Raw genomic sequence first — 14,006 nt, forward strand, 5'->3', positions numbered from 1 at the left:
GTTTTAAACCCATTATGGAATGCTTAGATACCATGACGACAAGCACATTATAAATTTGGATAAATACACCAAAATCAGGTTCCTCTGCAGCCTTGAAAAGCTGATGTTGTCGAGCCTTTCTCTCTGAACAAGACAGCCACCTCTTCCCCTTCTGCACCAGAGCAGGGGTTTCCTGCCTGTAAGCACCAGGCAGCCCTGAAAGATCTGGAAAAAGAGCAGGTCTGTTCCCAGGAAGCTTAAATGTACCCACGCTGCAAAATGTCCAAGGGTCCTCCCCAGAGTAAGAAAATGAGATGTCAGCTTAGTTTGCAGCTATGAGTATACAGGGATGGAGAATCTATTGCAGCCTTTGCAATGGTGTTCAATATCTGAAGTTAAAAGTCCATCAATTAACTGGAGGAAGAGATATCTAAGAACATTTCCCTGAAGTGACTATAAATAAAATTTCCTGTAATTATGAAGCCCTTTCTATTGCCATAGCAGCTTAAAATGGCTTCAGTCTACCTGAAAATTAGGTTAATAGATTTTGACTCTAGCTCACATATCGTTTTTCAAAGAGCTGGTAGATTATCATAGTTCTGTACTGGGGTTATCCAGAGGTGGGTGAGGACCCCACTGTGTGGGTGCTGTGTGAACACAGAAGCAGCCCAGTGCAAAAAGCCACTCCAGACACGAAGGGCTCAGTGCCCGCATACACTGCTTGTCCTCCTGTGACGCTAATCCCTCTGCCCTTGAAAGGTGGCTGGGGTGGGCAGGGCAGGCAGCAAGGCATCATTGCTTTTATGAGGAATGCAGGGAGAACATCCATAAGCTATGGACACGCTGTTGTGTAATGATGGCCCAGATGACGTCTTGTGGGCTAGGCTTTTGTCAAGGCACTGTCTTGATTTAATAGGGCACAATCTGTTTAGCTGGAGCATTTGGCTTCTAGGTATATGAGCTTGGAAAATATCTGAATGTTAACTTTCGCGTTCCTGTCTGCTTTCTAAACTTGTCTGAATGCTCAAATACATGCTTGCAGTTGCCTGTTCTTATTCCAGATGGCATTGCATTGGAAACAGTCATGCCCAATGTGTGCAAATAGGCTGTGATGTGCAGAAATGTTTACTAGGCAACCGCAGGTCACTTGGCTCCCCCGGCTGCTGCCAAGGGTCCGGCGCTGCCTCTCCTAACCAGAGGGAAAAGCTCGGCCGCTCGGCGCCAGCGAGGCTGCAGGCAGCCCCAGGCACAGCGATGCAACGTGACGCTGGGGCTGGCCCGATGCGCAGCCACATCCCTGTCACATGGCACCACGTGTCCTGGTGACGGGCAGGTGTCTGCTCCCTGGGAAACATCTGGAATCTACCTCAGCCAGCTTTCCATGGCCAGGGTGCGTTTTACACGCAGTAGGAGCAAGTCACATCGAGGCAGGAGAGCGCACAGAAGCCGCCCTTGTGCTGGAGGCACCAGGACTCTGCCCACCGTGCGTGGCCATGAGCAGACAGACCGAAGCTGCCTTGTTTGGAGGGCATGACAGAGACCATACAGCTCCACATTACTAAAATTTAGGGCTGCTCCTGGTCACCAAAGGATGTAGGAAACACATTTATTTGACTTTCCATAGAGTATGTGCTCCCGGTCACTCCAGGACCGTTTAGCAATAAAGCCCGAGCCCTGGGCATAGCCTCCCCTGTGCATGGGTGAGTAGCCGCCTCTGCATTTTAATTACTCTTTTGCAGAGAGTAATGTATCAGGCCGTTTAAGAAGGCAGCTAGAGATTCCCCTGGATTTCAGCATGCTGTGAAGTTGTCGGGTAACTCGGGTTCACACATTTTTTCCATCCTTAGGGGGAACTACAGGAAAGGTATAATGAGAGTGATTTGCCCCAGGTATTTGAACTCTACTATTTTTATAATACCCAATATTTCCATGTCTTATCCAGGGTCAGATTTGATCAGGTCATTATGACCTGACCTTGGCACATTCCAAGACTTTTTTCCCTATTATTATTATTATTATTTCCTTCTTTGTTCTTTAAAGAAATTCTCCACCCACTTTAACAAACCACTGCACCAGTTAGAAAAGCTCGACATACTTGAAGAGGTATGTGGCCAGGAGGGTTTTTCCAAAGCACTCAGGTATCTGCTAGCAGTGTTCCAGCAATATAGCTGTCAACATGGAAAAATGCTAACAGCAAAATGCTAAGATGAAAATTTAAGATATACGGAGGGGAAGATATTAATTTTCTGATTCACTGACAGAAGTCCTTGCTCAGTCTGTCTCTCTTGGAAATGCTGTTGAGTGAGAAACATTACCAGCTGAAACAAAACCATGAGTGATCTGCTCCTTTTCTTTCTTTGCTGTGGAAGACAGCTGGGAGATAACGTGCCAGGGCCAGAGTGCTGCAGACCCCTGCAGCCGGATCCAACCGTCTCTGGTGCGAGGCTCCTGCTGCAGAGACACCAGCTCGGGCTGCGCAGGAGCGTAGGACGGGGGAGCTCCCCCAGACCCCGCTCAGCTTACCCACGGGGCAGCACCGAGGTGCTGCACGCCGTCGCTAGCAGGGGATAAACCTGCTGCAATAACCTGGCTTGTCCTGCCACCAGCCAGTGCGGTGGGCTGCGCTCCCAGCACATCTCATTGGGGTCTGGCTCGCTCCCCTCCCTCCCTGATGCGTTCACTCTGTCTGCAGGCTCACCATCTGCTGGAGCTATTTTTCTGCGTGTGGGGATGAAGATGCTGATTTTTGAGTTCTCCCAGTGGACTATGTCCAGGAAGGGCAAGGGACTGGAGCTGTAATTTAACTGAATTGCATCCCTGAGCTGGAAACTCCGACAGCCTTTGTTGCTGCATCCATTCTCTTTTATGTTTTAATCCTGGATCTTACAATGGTACATACAGGTCCCACTTCCTTTCCTTTTGACCTAGGAAGTATTCTACCATTAAAGATTGATGTTATCACCTAGATCTTGAAACTGTTATTGTTTTTATATATATACAATTATGATAATCATTATTAATTTGGGCTCTTGCAGCATTGAAGGCCAAACAAAAACTAACAGCATAAAACAGCCAGTTGCTCTTCTGAGACCCCAGAGATGCAATTGAACTCTGATTTACTGTCAGCATCCAGCCTGTAATTTTACCTCTGGTAAGTGCTTGGCTGTGCATCTAAGGCTTAGGCAGAAGGCTACTCAGTACATCTTTGCTGAGCTGCAAAGACTGACTCTAATGTGCACAGTTGCAGCAAACTGGGTGTGCTCATGGCGTCCATGCGGGAGAGGCTTGCCAGCCCAGAAGAGCTAGAAGAATCCAATATACCCCTTCTGTAGGCAAGGATTATAACTCATTTCTTGCTTTAAGCCACTGTCTTTGGTCCTGCTTTACTTGGAGCCAATTGAGCTCACTCAAATTCATCTTGCAAATCACACCTAAGTTTTGTATTAATTTTGCAACTGCATTTTTGACAGAGTCCAAAACTCATATATGGTGGTACAATCCAAGAAAGCCCCCTGGGTTTGCCAAACAAAAAAGCAGTTTTCTACCCACAGAAAATGGGAGGGAAGGGTGATGCTCTCAGAACCACAGCCACTGAGGCTGCAAGAATCATCCAAGGCTCAGCCTGCAGGCAAGGGGCCTTGGGTGGCAGAAGGAAGCAGGATGGTGAGCAGACAATAAGTATCACATCTCCCCAGAGACCCTGAGGCCCCCACTCGGACCTCCAGGGTGCACAGAACATGTGCCACAGCTCTCTCACCCTGTGACAGACTCACATGCAACTGCAGGGTCACAGAAGGCTTCATCTGGAGCTCAAAAGTTTAACATGATATCCTTCCAGCACAGGATCTTGCTTTCTCCCTGCCCCCCTCATTTCCTAGTGCTCTGCACAAGATTTATGGCCCCCAGGCACACAAGGTTCAGCTCTGTGCTATCACTCCTCTTAACTCAGAACAGCTGTTGGGGCTTGCAGCAAATCCCCGTTTGCAGGAGCCCAATCACAGCCATCTGCAGACAGAGCAGCCCACACACATTCTTGGTGGCACAGGGCCACCTGGCCAGCCCAGCCCTGGCCTTCCAAGCCCCAGCATCACTGCGCGCAGGGGCAGCAGCAGCCGCAGCTAATGCTCCAAGTACGTGCTTTCTGCTGCAACTGTGCTGGGGACAAGGGATCGTGCTGGCATCCAGGGCCGCCTGCAGCTTCATAAATGGTGCTCATCAGTGGCTAATGCAGGGGATTTTCCCCAGCCATGTCACTCAAGCTAACAGAAGATATTAGCTGTCCCTACAAAGCCTCGTCCTGCTTACGTGATCAAGCCATCATAGCTGTAACCACACAACCATGACACTTGTCTTTGTGCTTCCAGGAGGAGTAGAGCCTGGTCCTGGTCCTCCCTTGGATGCTGGCCATGGACGTGTGTTTTCTGGGAGCAGGTGCATTTGTTAGTCACAGACATCCCTGAACTGCTGCAGGCAGGCTGCGTTTCCCCACGGAGGGTCAGGGAGAGCAGCACGACTCCTTGCTCTCGTACGGTGGGGACGCTGCGGGAGGTTGCTCTCCTGTGCTGAGCTGTAGGTCATGGGGACCGCAGCTCTGGCTGCTTTGGTCTCTCGGGTGTAGCTGCCATAGGGCTGGGGCAGGACACCCTTGTGTGTCCTTCGAGGTGGTAACAGGGAAGGGAAGCACCGACTTCAGGAGCCTGAGACACTACAATTAAAGTGAATCAATTACAACAATGGTTCTGATTTCAAACCAGCTTCAAACTTAATTCTCATTGATTTTAGTTTTACCAGTTGATCGCATGGAGGCAGTGGGGTAGAAGCATTGGTGGTGAGATGAAATCAGTGTCCGTCAAATGGACAGAGCCACAACAAATTACCAACTAATATCAGCAAGCTAAAAACGGTGGCAATTAACCAGAGAGAGTGCAAATGGGAGCCGTGAAATTGGAGCCGCAATAGCAGGGCAGCGAGTTATTAATGAGATGTGGCAGAAATCAGGATGGTCTTCTTGTATTAAAGTGCTCCCTCTCACATGGATGCTGTTAGCTGGCTTGTCAATGGCATAGTAAAAAAACCTTCAAAACAATAGGACTCATTTTAGAGACAGAGGATTATAACAGACAAGGTACAAACACAGTTGCTTCAGATATGACCCGGGTTCAAGTTGCTGTTGTGATGTATCAGCCTGCCCCTATCAGCCCATGGAGGGGATTGACAGGCTCGGCCACTGTCACTGGGGCCACCGTGTCCTTACAAAGGCTCAGATGACAACATCCCAGTGAATTTATTTTCTGTAGGAAACTGTTTAACCTTTTTTTTTGGCTTGTTCTCGTAAGGCAAGCACCTTGTTCATTTTAATAGAAACTACCATGAGTGCTGCTTCTCTGTGAGGGTGCATCAAAGAAGGTGGCGTAAGCAAGTGCCCGTCAGCGGAATGGGAGAGCGTTCCCAGCTGGGAGCTGCCAGCCCCTTCTCACCGGTGTTCCCATCTGACTGGAGCTGCAGATGGATCATCCCTTCGCATTTCCTACATGCATTGCCATCCAGCAGCCCCTCTGTTGCAAACCCACGGAGCAAAGCACAGCAAGGGATGGCTGCCAGGAATCCCTTCCCAGCTGCAATCAGAATCATCCCTGTTAAGCCAGGCACAGAGAGGAGGGGGTTCCAGCGTGGCCCAGCTTTTTAACACAAGGTATTTCACTTTTTCTGCTGTTTTAAGACTTTTTCAGATGAAGGAAGGTCCACTCTGCTGGGAACAGCCAGCCACGGCTGCTAATTAGTACCGTGGGGAAGAGCATTTTTCTTCTAAGCCAGCATTGGCATAATGTAATCTATTAGAAGCAAAAAGGGTACATTAAATGATCAAGGTGAGAAATGACTGTAGAGGGGAAAGGTCTTATAAAAACAGAGAAAGAATTGTGCCAAGTCCAGATCTGACTGCTGGAAGACTGTTTAAGCAATTAAAAACCAGCAATGCAGTCTCTGCTTGCCTTTTTTTTTTTTTTTTTTTTTTTTTTTTAAATAGCAGATAATGGACTGAATGCCTTGCCATCCTACAGAACATTCAAGAGCTGTTGCATTAAAGAGATACAGAGATGGCCCTTGCTGTGGAAAGGAGGCAGAGCCATTTTTAATCTCATCTGCCATGGGATTACTGGGTTCTGCATCTCCCATCAGTCTTGCTCAGCCTGATGGGCAAGTGCAGCAGCAGCAATGAGCAAGCCCGACTCCCACCAGCAGCTGTGCCAGCTAGCTGCCAGCCCTCACAGAGCTGCTCCCGCCGCGTTTTTAAGTAGGGAGAAATCACAGTGCTCAGCTGGGAAAGGGGCTCTGGAATGGAGGTGGGCAGGCAGTTCAGGTGGGGGAGCAGGCTGGGACCTGCATCCATGTGAAAGGCTGGTTTGGGGGGGGGGGGAATTGGTGAGACAAAACAGGGAGGGATGGGGCAGCAACCCAACAGACTTGCTGGGCTTCTCAGAGCTTTCGCCTTGCCACAGCAGCTAGTGATGGTAAGCAGCCCATGGAGATGCAGGAAAATCCAGGTCCTGGAGCCCTTTGGATGTGCTTTGGGAGGCGTTACAGCTTTGGGAGGAACAGATGAGCTCCCATCTGTGTGCAGCAGGAGACAAGCAGGGCAAGGACAGCATCCAGGACCCAAAGTCACATGGCAAAGTGTGGGCAGATGGGGCACCGCACCAAGATCTGCCCTGTTAGGACACCTTAGTCTGGTCACCACGTTAGGACACACGTTAATCTAGTCACCTCACTGTGTACCTATCTCCTCAGCGAGCACAACATTTTCCTGTGTGCTGACTATCCAGAGATTAAGCGTGCTGCTTGGTCCAGCTTGGCGGCGGAAGGGAATGTTGCTGCCTCTCCCTCTGTTCCCTCTGTTCCTCCCCTTCCAAGCCTTTCTCAGAAACTCGGCTGCCCACCGACTCAATGGCTGTGGGACAGGTTCAGGTTCCCCTGCAGATCCCCGGGGACTGGCCGGTGCGGGTGCAAACTGCCTTAGGAGGAACCAAGACACCAATGGCTCAGGCTGTCACCCAGACCTCAGCCTCCTGTGGGGCAGTGATGACCCTGCAGATGTGCTTGCAGATGGACATGCCCCTTTGCAAAGGAGCAGTTTGACTTAGAATTCATCTAGAAACTAACAAAGAAAACCCCCGCACCTTTATGGTTGGATTTTTGCCTTCAGCTGCAAATTTAACTTTAACTGAATTTAACTGCACAGAAGCAGGTTTTGGCTGCCTGCAGGCTTTTTAGATGTAGCATGGAAACAGGCTTGCTTCCTCCTTATGTCATGATGCATACCACGTGGTGTCAACCAGAACAGCTTCCCCTGCTCCTTCGCCCAGGTGTGCATCAGTGCATTTCCCCTCACCAGGGCAAGACGTCAAACTCCCATACCCCTCTCAGCAACTGCTCCGACTCATGCTTCTAATAATACCCAGCCCTGAATTTTCGATGCCAGATTTCAGCAGGATTTAATATTACAGCTTCGTTGTCAGATAAATCTAAATCCTTAAATAAAATCTTCCTGTTGTCTTAAACCTTTCTGAAATACTCTGAGAAATGTGCTCTCTGTATTTTTCTCAGTGTTTTTCATTACGTGAAAACGTTACTCTGCTTCCCTGTAACAGCAGGTAATAGGGATTTATTGTGTTTGATGGCTATTGATAGTCATAACATGCTATCATGTGGAGCACCATGATCAGTCACAGCACACAGCAAATGGGAAACCAGCGTAAACGGTGACACTTTAGAGGAAAAGACAGGGATACGTAACTCCTGCCGCAGCCTGGTTTCAGCAGCAGAGAGCAGGCGGGCTCAGAGGGGCTTTTGTAATTTCTTTCCTTTCTTTGATGCGACATAGGTTTAAAACTTACTACAGTGGTAGAAATCCTTTGCTAACTAAACCACTGTCAAGGGCTGTTCGTGCTGTGTTTCTAGTCCCTTTCACAAGCAGGTTTTTAAACACACGTAGACTTCCCCCTCCCTGCCCCCAGTTCTCTTAGCCAGTTTCTTTGGGCAATGGTTCTGCACAGCTCATGCTGGCTGCGCACTGGGGGTTACCAGCTTGGTGGTCTGGCTGTCTGGGATGGTGGGAGGGCAGGGAAACGGCACTGAATGTTCCTGGTTCCTGCTACACGAAGATGGAGAAACACAGATGGGCCATTTTCCTAGAAAAAGCTGCAGTGCCCAGAGAGATTTTGCAGGCTCCCCGTTACTAAACCTACCACGTCATGGGGCTGTCAATAGATGCCAAAATCACTATGACATGGCTTACTGCTACAGGCCTTCTGGATAGAAAGCACAGATAAGCTTCCTCAGACCAGATCACTACATTCAAAAGTTTTTACTCTAGTAAAAGTATTCAGTGCTATTTTGACAGAAATGCAATGTGGGATGAAGGTGATCTTCCCTACGTCCAAACGTCTCTTGGTTGTAGTATACTTGTATATCTGTACACAGTGTACTTGTAGTATGCAGTGTACTGTAGTATACAGGCTTTCCTTGTGCTATACAAGCAGAGACCCTTTCATGTGCAATGGCTGTTTCAGACCTCTATGATACAGAAGTTGCATTCAGCAATTTTGAATTGAAAATGTTAGCAGAGCTTCTCAGGTCGTTTTGGTAGTACACAGGAACACTGTGTTTCCTTGAGAAGGGAAAACTTAAAATAAAAAATAAATTTACTACAAAATTGCCTTTCCAAAACTGTCTTTTAAATGAATGCTCTGGGAATTACATTTGCATGCTATTTCAGTCAGGGATATAAAGCAAGAATTTTTTCTTAGACAAAGAGACACAAAGTGTCTTTTTCAAAGACAAAGCGTAAAGTGACACTTTGCTACAAATGAGAAATTAATTTGGACTGTCTTGCAGTATATTGCGAAGAGAAGAAATCTGACAGCCCTTTGAAAGCTCCACTTGCCTGGACACTGACTCTAGGCTTGTTCATAAATCTCTCTCCTACTTGGGAAGTGCTAACGTCTGCCTGAGACCTCTGCCCAAGTGAGTCCCAGTGCCCCTGGGCTTCTTCACGAGCAGGTCATCTTCTGCTGCCGTCACCTCCTTCCTGGGCTACAGTCACATTTTCTCAGCCTCTTTCCAGACCAGCTTTCCCAGTTCTTGACTGATTCTCTGAGCTCCCTGGGTACATTCTTTTTTTCTCTTCTTTCTCCAGAAAATAATCTCCATGCGTGTGTAACTTTGGCTTGGCTGCTGCGGGAACATCACCGTCTACGTATACATGCCCTCCTCGTTCTTGTGACAGGATTCAGCCAAGTTTCAGGGCTGTCCCGGGAACACCTGTGCAGCCAGTGGTGCACTCGAAGGGCAGCCTTCAGCCGGGCACCGGGACCCCGCCGAGCTGAAGCCAGCGCGGCTGACTAGCAGTTAACTAGCTGGGGGGGGGTGGGTGTCAGGTTTTTGGCTGGTTCCATCCACTTGGGGGTGGTGGTGGTGATTCAAACACAACTGCAGGGACACTTTATGCCTGAAGACGATCCCTGTCTCAGTGCATCTGCTGCTAAGCTGCTGAGAAAGAAACTGATGTTTGATGTTCCTTTCACTTCTCAGTCATGGAGAGTTATTTTGGGGGGTGGATCAGGCTGCCCCGGTGGGCTGCGCTGAGATGTGTCTCCTTTGCTCCCCACATTGACTGAGCTGTGGCCTGTAGGCCACCAATTCTGTCTTCGGTCCAAAATACTGCCTGGGCGAGGGCTTCCAGGGCAGAGTGGTGTGTGAGGGGGTCTCTTGAAGAAGCCTTGGCGTATCTTCAAAACTGTGACCTCCTGGTGAGACATGTCCGATTCCTCCCTGCTCGGCCAAAGAAATCAGGGTCCCGTGAAAGGCTGAAAGAGCTGGACTTTGGGAAGAGCAGCTTGGTGCTCTCTTTAAACTTAAAGCAGCTTGGCCTTGAATACTCTGTGTGTGCAAAATGCTGCCTGGAAGTTGAAATGTCCAACTCCAAACACTTTTGCTCCTGCCCTCTTCCCAGGGGGAATCACAGGCGGTGCTCCCTGCTGCTTCTCACATGCCTTCCTCCCAGGGAAGCTGCTGAAGCCCCGGCAGCCTGGAGCTCCAGCAAGGTGCCATGCTTCACTGCTTACTGCTCTGTTTGTAGGGGCGGAGAGCAGAATCACCAACAGGTTTATACCTCTGTGATATTCCTGCTCCAAGAGAGGGGTTGGACTGGAGACCTACGGAGGTTCCGTCCCACCAGCTAAGGGATCCCTGAAGCTAAGCCCATCACGTGGGCCATGTAAGTGCTCAGGATGGAGAGATCCCTGCATGTTCCTCTGTGTGCAGGCTGCTGAGCAGCCCAAGCCTTGATGCTGACATTCATCTCTCTTCTTTCTTGATTGCAAATGCCTCCTCAGCTCGCCTCTTGCAAATGCTGCATCTGTTGGGAAATGCTGCACAGTCAGAAAAGGTACCCACCATCCCTGAATGGATTTCACTGGGGCCTGCAGCGACGGAGCCGCAGAGCAAGGAGCACAGCTTGACATCGCAAGCTGAAGGAAAAGCTCTCCAGGCAAAACAGAGCAGGCAACAGGAGAGAAGAGGTGATGAAAGAGCCTGGGGCTGCAGTGGAAGCACTGTTAGCTCCAGCGAACCACAACTGAAGAGGGAGGAGAGGATGAAGCAGAGACTGACTGGGTACAGAGCCCCTCCAACACACCCCACGGAAAATTCCATCCTGCACAAAGCCACCCATGTCACTCCTTCCTGTGGTTCCTGCTGGTTATGAACCGCACTGCTTGGCCCAGGGTCCCTCTCAAACCTTTCTCTTCTCACTTTGCACCTCCTCAGCCCCGTGAGCTGAGACATCACCCAACCCCAGGCCCTGCCATCACCCCCAGACCTCCTCCTCCCCTTCCCAGCAGCTGCCTTTTCTTTTTTCGCTTAGACCTGCCCCACCACTGCCTCTGAATACCAGCCCCAGTGGATGGTGTCAGCACCCTTTTCTGTCACCGTTGCTGCCAAAGAGATTTGTCTCTGTCTGATCTGGGACTTTTTCTCATCTTGCATGGGGCCAGCCCAGCCTCTGGGAGGACACTGTACTACTTACAACACAACCTGTTACTCATGAGGCACAAAACCTGGGAGATTTGTGCCACTGAGTTGGAATATAAGACCCTCTCTCAGAAGGGGTCTTGTATATTTGACTCCCTCTCAGAAGAGGTGAAGATTTGCAAGTAGGTCAAAAAGTAGCTTTTAACGCTGCTGTGACCAGAGACAAAACAGATCAAACCAGTGAATTTCCACCAGCACTTCTCTATGGCTAGAAGCTTTCATGGCTTGTGTCCATGGTTAGGGAACTACGGAGATGACACTGCCATACCCTTGTGTTCCCGGCGGCGAAGGGCACTCTTAGTACATAAAGCTGGGCTCCTCATTAATGCTTGCTTCTGAGCGTCGCAGGACTGTGAAGGAGCCATCACTTACAAGGTGGCAGACACTGTACCAGGGGCAACCATTGAGTCAGCACCTTCTCTGCAGCCTCTCTGCAAGGCACCAGGCACAGACCTCCCAAGAGTGGGGGTGCGTTCCCACAGCCCCCCCTCCTCTGTTCCCCGTCAGATGGAGGCTGCATCTGTATGGCAATACACCAGCGATGCTGGCAGCCAAGAAAAGAGTTGCTAGGCAAATCTGAGCAGTGGGAGGACTGTCACATCCTGCAGCCACCTGGACTGCTGCATGCAAGTCTCCTCCAGCTCCCTCCTTCCGGGGCTCTCAACCACTCTTCTCCACCCCTGGGCTTCCTCTTTCCATGCTTTATCTATTTTTAGGGCAAATCTCTCCCTAACTCTCTCATAAAGTTATTCCTTGCCCTTCCCCATGGGCCAGCCTCATGGGACAATCCACACGTGCAGGCAGCAGCAGCAAGTTCCAGTGCTCCAAGAAGACACCCACTTTCCCTGGGCTGAAGGCAGCCACACATTTGTATGACACTGAAGTGATGAGAGGGGAGGGGGCAGCTCCCCAAGAGAGACCCTCGTGTGACACCAAAGCCCACCAGGAGAGCCATGCCCTGCCCTGGCTGTGCCCTATGTGCTCAAAGCCGGTAGCACAGAGGTGGCGCTGACTCCTGGAGGTGCTGTCCAAGGAGCAAAGCCCCCGCTGCTGGGAGGTCATCGGCTGAGTGCAGGTTCAGCCACCAGAAGCTACACCTGGACACTGGGACAATGCAGTGTTTGCCGTTAATGTGCTGTTTTGGCATTTTTTAAGGAAACAAATGCTACCTGGCTCCATCTCTGGCAACAGCCAACCGAACCAGGGTAGGAGGGTTATGTACAAAGCCATGCCTTGGCCCACCTGGGTGCTGGTTATGGTGGCCCTCCAGCTTGCCTGGCAGACCTAGCTTGGGCCGGGCCACGAGCGTGTTCCCTCGCCAGCCCTGCATCAGCCTCACTGGGCACGCCAGCAATCGTACCCTCTCTGGTGGGGGCTTGGAGATGGGTGGAAATCTCAGCCAGTGTCACAGTTTGCGAAGGGCAAAGGACACGGATGGATGGAAAGCCCCCAGTCCACCAGAATGAAAGCACCCTGCGTGGAAACCGTGGGGACTCCTGGCCCAGGCACAGACTGCACAAGGTGACCCAGAGCAGTCTGAACCCAGGCTGGTGGCAGAGCGGAGCAGGGATCGCATCCCGTCAGCCGTCAGCCCCTGCTTCCTTTTCGGTTTGTTAGCATGAACTTCACTGAAGGGAGAGCTGGGAGATGATGGGAGAGCAGCGGTAGGAGGTTATTTGTAGAATGCCAGCCAAAAACCAAGAAAATTTGTAGGAGGGCTTCGAAGGATGGAAATGGACTTGTTTGTTCCAGGCACAGTCTGAAAATAGTCCCAGCGCCCAAGGTCAGGAGAGGGGGCTGCAGACCAGAATGACGTGCTTAGCCCTGAAGGGACAGGTCTGAAACCACGACACCCCCCTAAACAAAGAAAAGCCTGAAATAATAATGTACATTTGCTTTGTGTTATGCTGAAACGGTTTTTTTCCCTCTCTATTTAGGGGTTATGGAAATTTTTTTCTGCAACATCCGAAGTGCCCTTTGGAAACCACAGTTTCAAAGTTTCAGAAGACTTCCAGCAATTTTCCAGACCCACCGGGACGAGGCCCCAGGCTGATGGGACCGCTGCCAGCACTGAGAGCCATTCGATGTCGGAGCGGCTGGAATGCCCTCCCTGACTGTATCACCCTGCAAACTGGGAGCAGAGGCAGGAGGGAGGAGGAGGAAGGTTCCTACGCTCCTGCAGCCCGGCCTCGTTGGAGGAGGGGGGTTGCCTCGCATTACTGGTGACACCAGCTGCAGCCCGTAGATCCCAGAAGTTGCCCAATACCAGAGAAGAGACTAAACCACAGCAGAGCCCTCCACAGAAATTTGTGTTTTGCTAGATCTGAGATTATGTTTAGCACTGTGGCTGACGGGAAGAATAAAGAAAAAGCCCAAACAGCTTTAATTATAGATTTTGGAGGACTTTGAATTGTCAGAAACATTTTCTAGCGACAGTTTGTCTGAATCATATTTGGCATGGGTAATATACCACATCTCCTGTCATTCCTTTAATTACTTTAGAGCCTTTTAAAAGAGCATTTTAAAAATTAATTAAGAACACCTCTGATTTCAGACCAAGCATGAGAGAATAAAATATCCCTGCTGCTGTATTTTAAGTGGCAGATCGTCCTGGTGCTGCAGATAAGCTTTCTGAAAAATTCGGCATGTCAACACCAGAACAACCCCCAGAGATAACTTAATTTTGCATCCATTTAAGGGCTTGGGAAGGGAAGTGTAACATTTCTGAATTTAAGAGACAAAGGACCTCAGTTAACTAATTATGTTACCAGAAGTCTGCACTAAATAGATTGGTTCCGCTCTTTGATGATTAAAGCTTGAAGAGAAAATAAGGCTGGGCTACAGCCGGTTGTGGCCTGTGGTAGACATCCCATGCAGAAGATTCCTGTGTGCCAGACTAGAGGACAGGAACGCTTTGGAAGGCAGTAGAAATACGGAAA

Source organism: Falco cherrug, chromosome 6, assembly GCF_023634085.1.
Source record: "Falco cherrug isolate bFalChe1 chromosome 6, bFalChe1.pri, whole genome shotgun sequence".
Lineage (NCBI taxonomy): Eukaryota > Metazoa > Chordata > Aves > Falconiformes > Falconidae > Falco > Falco cherrug.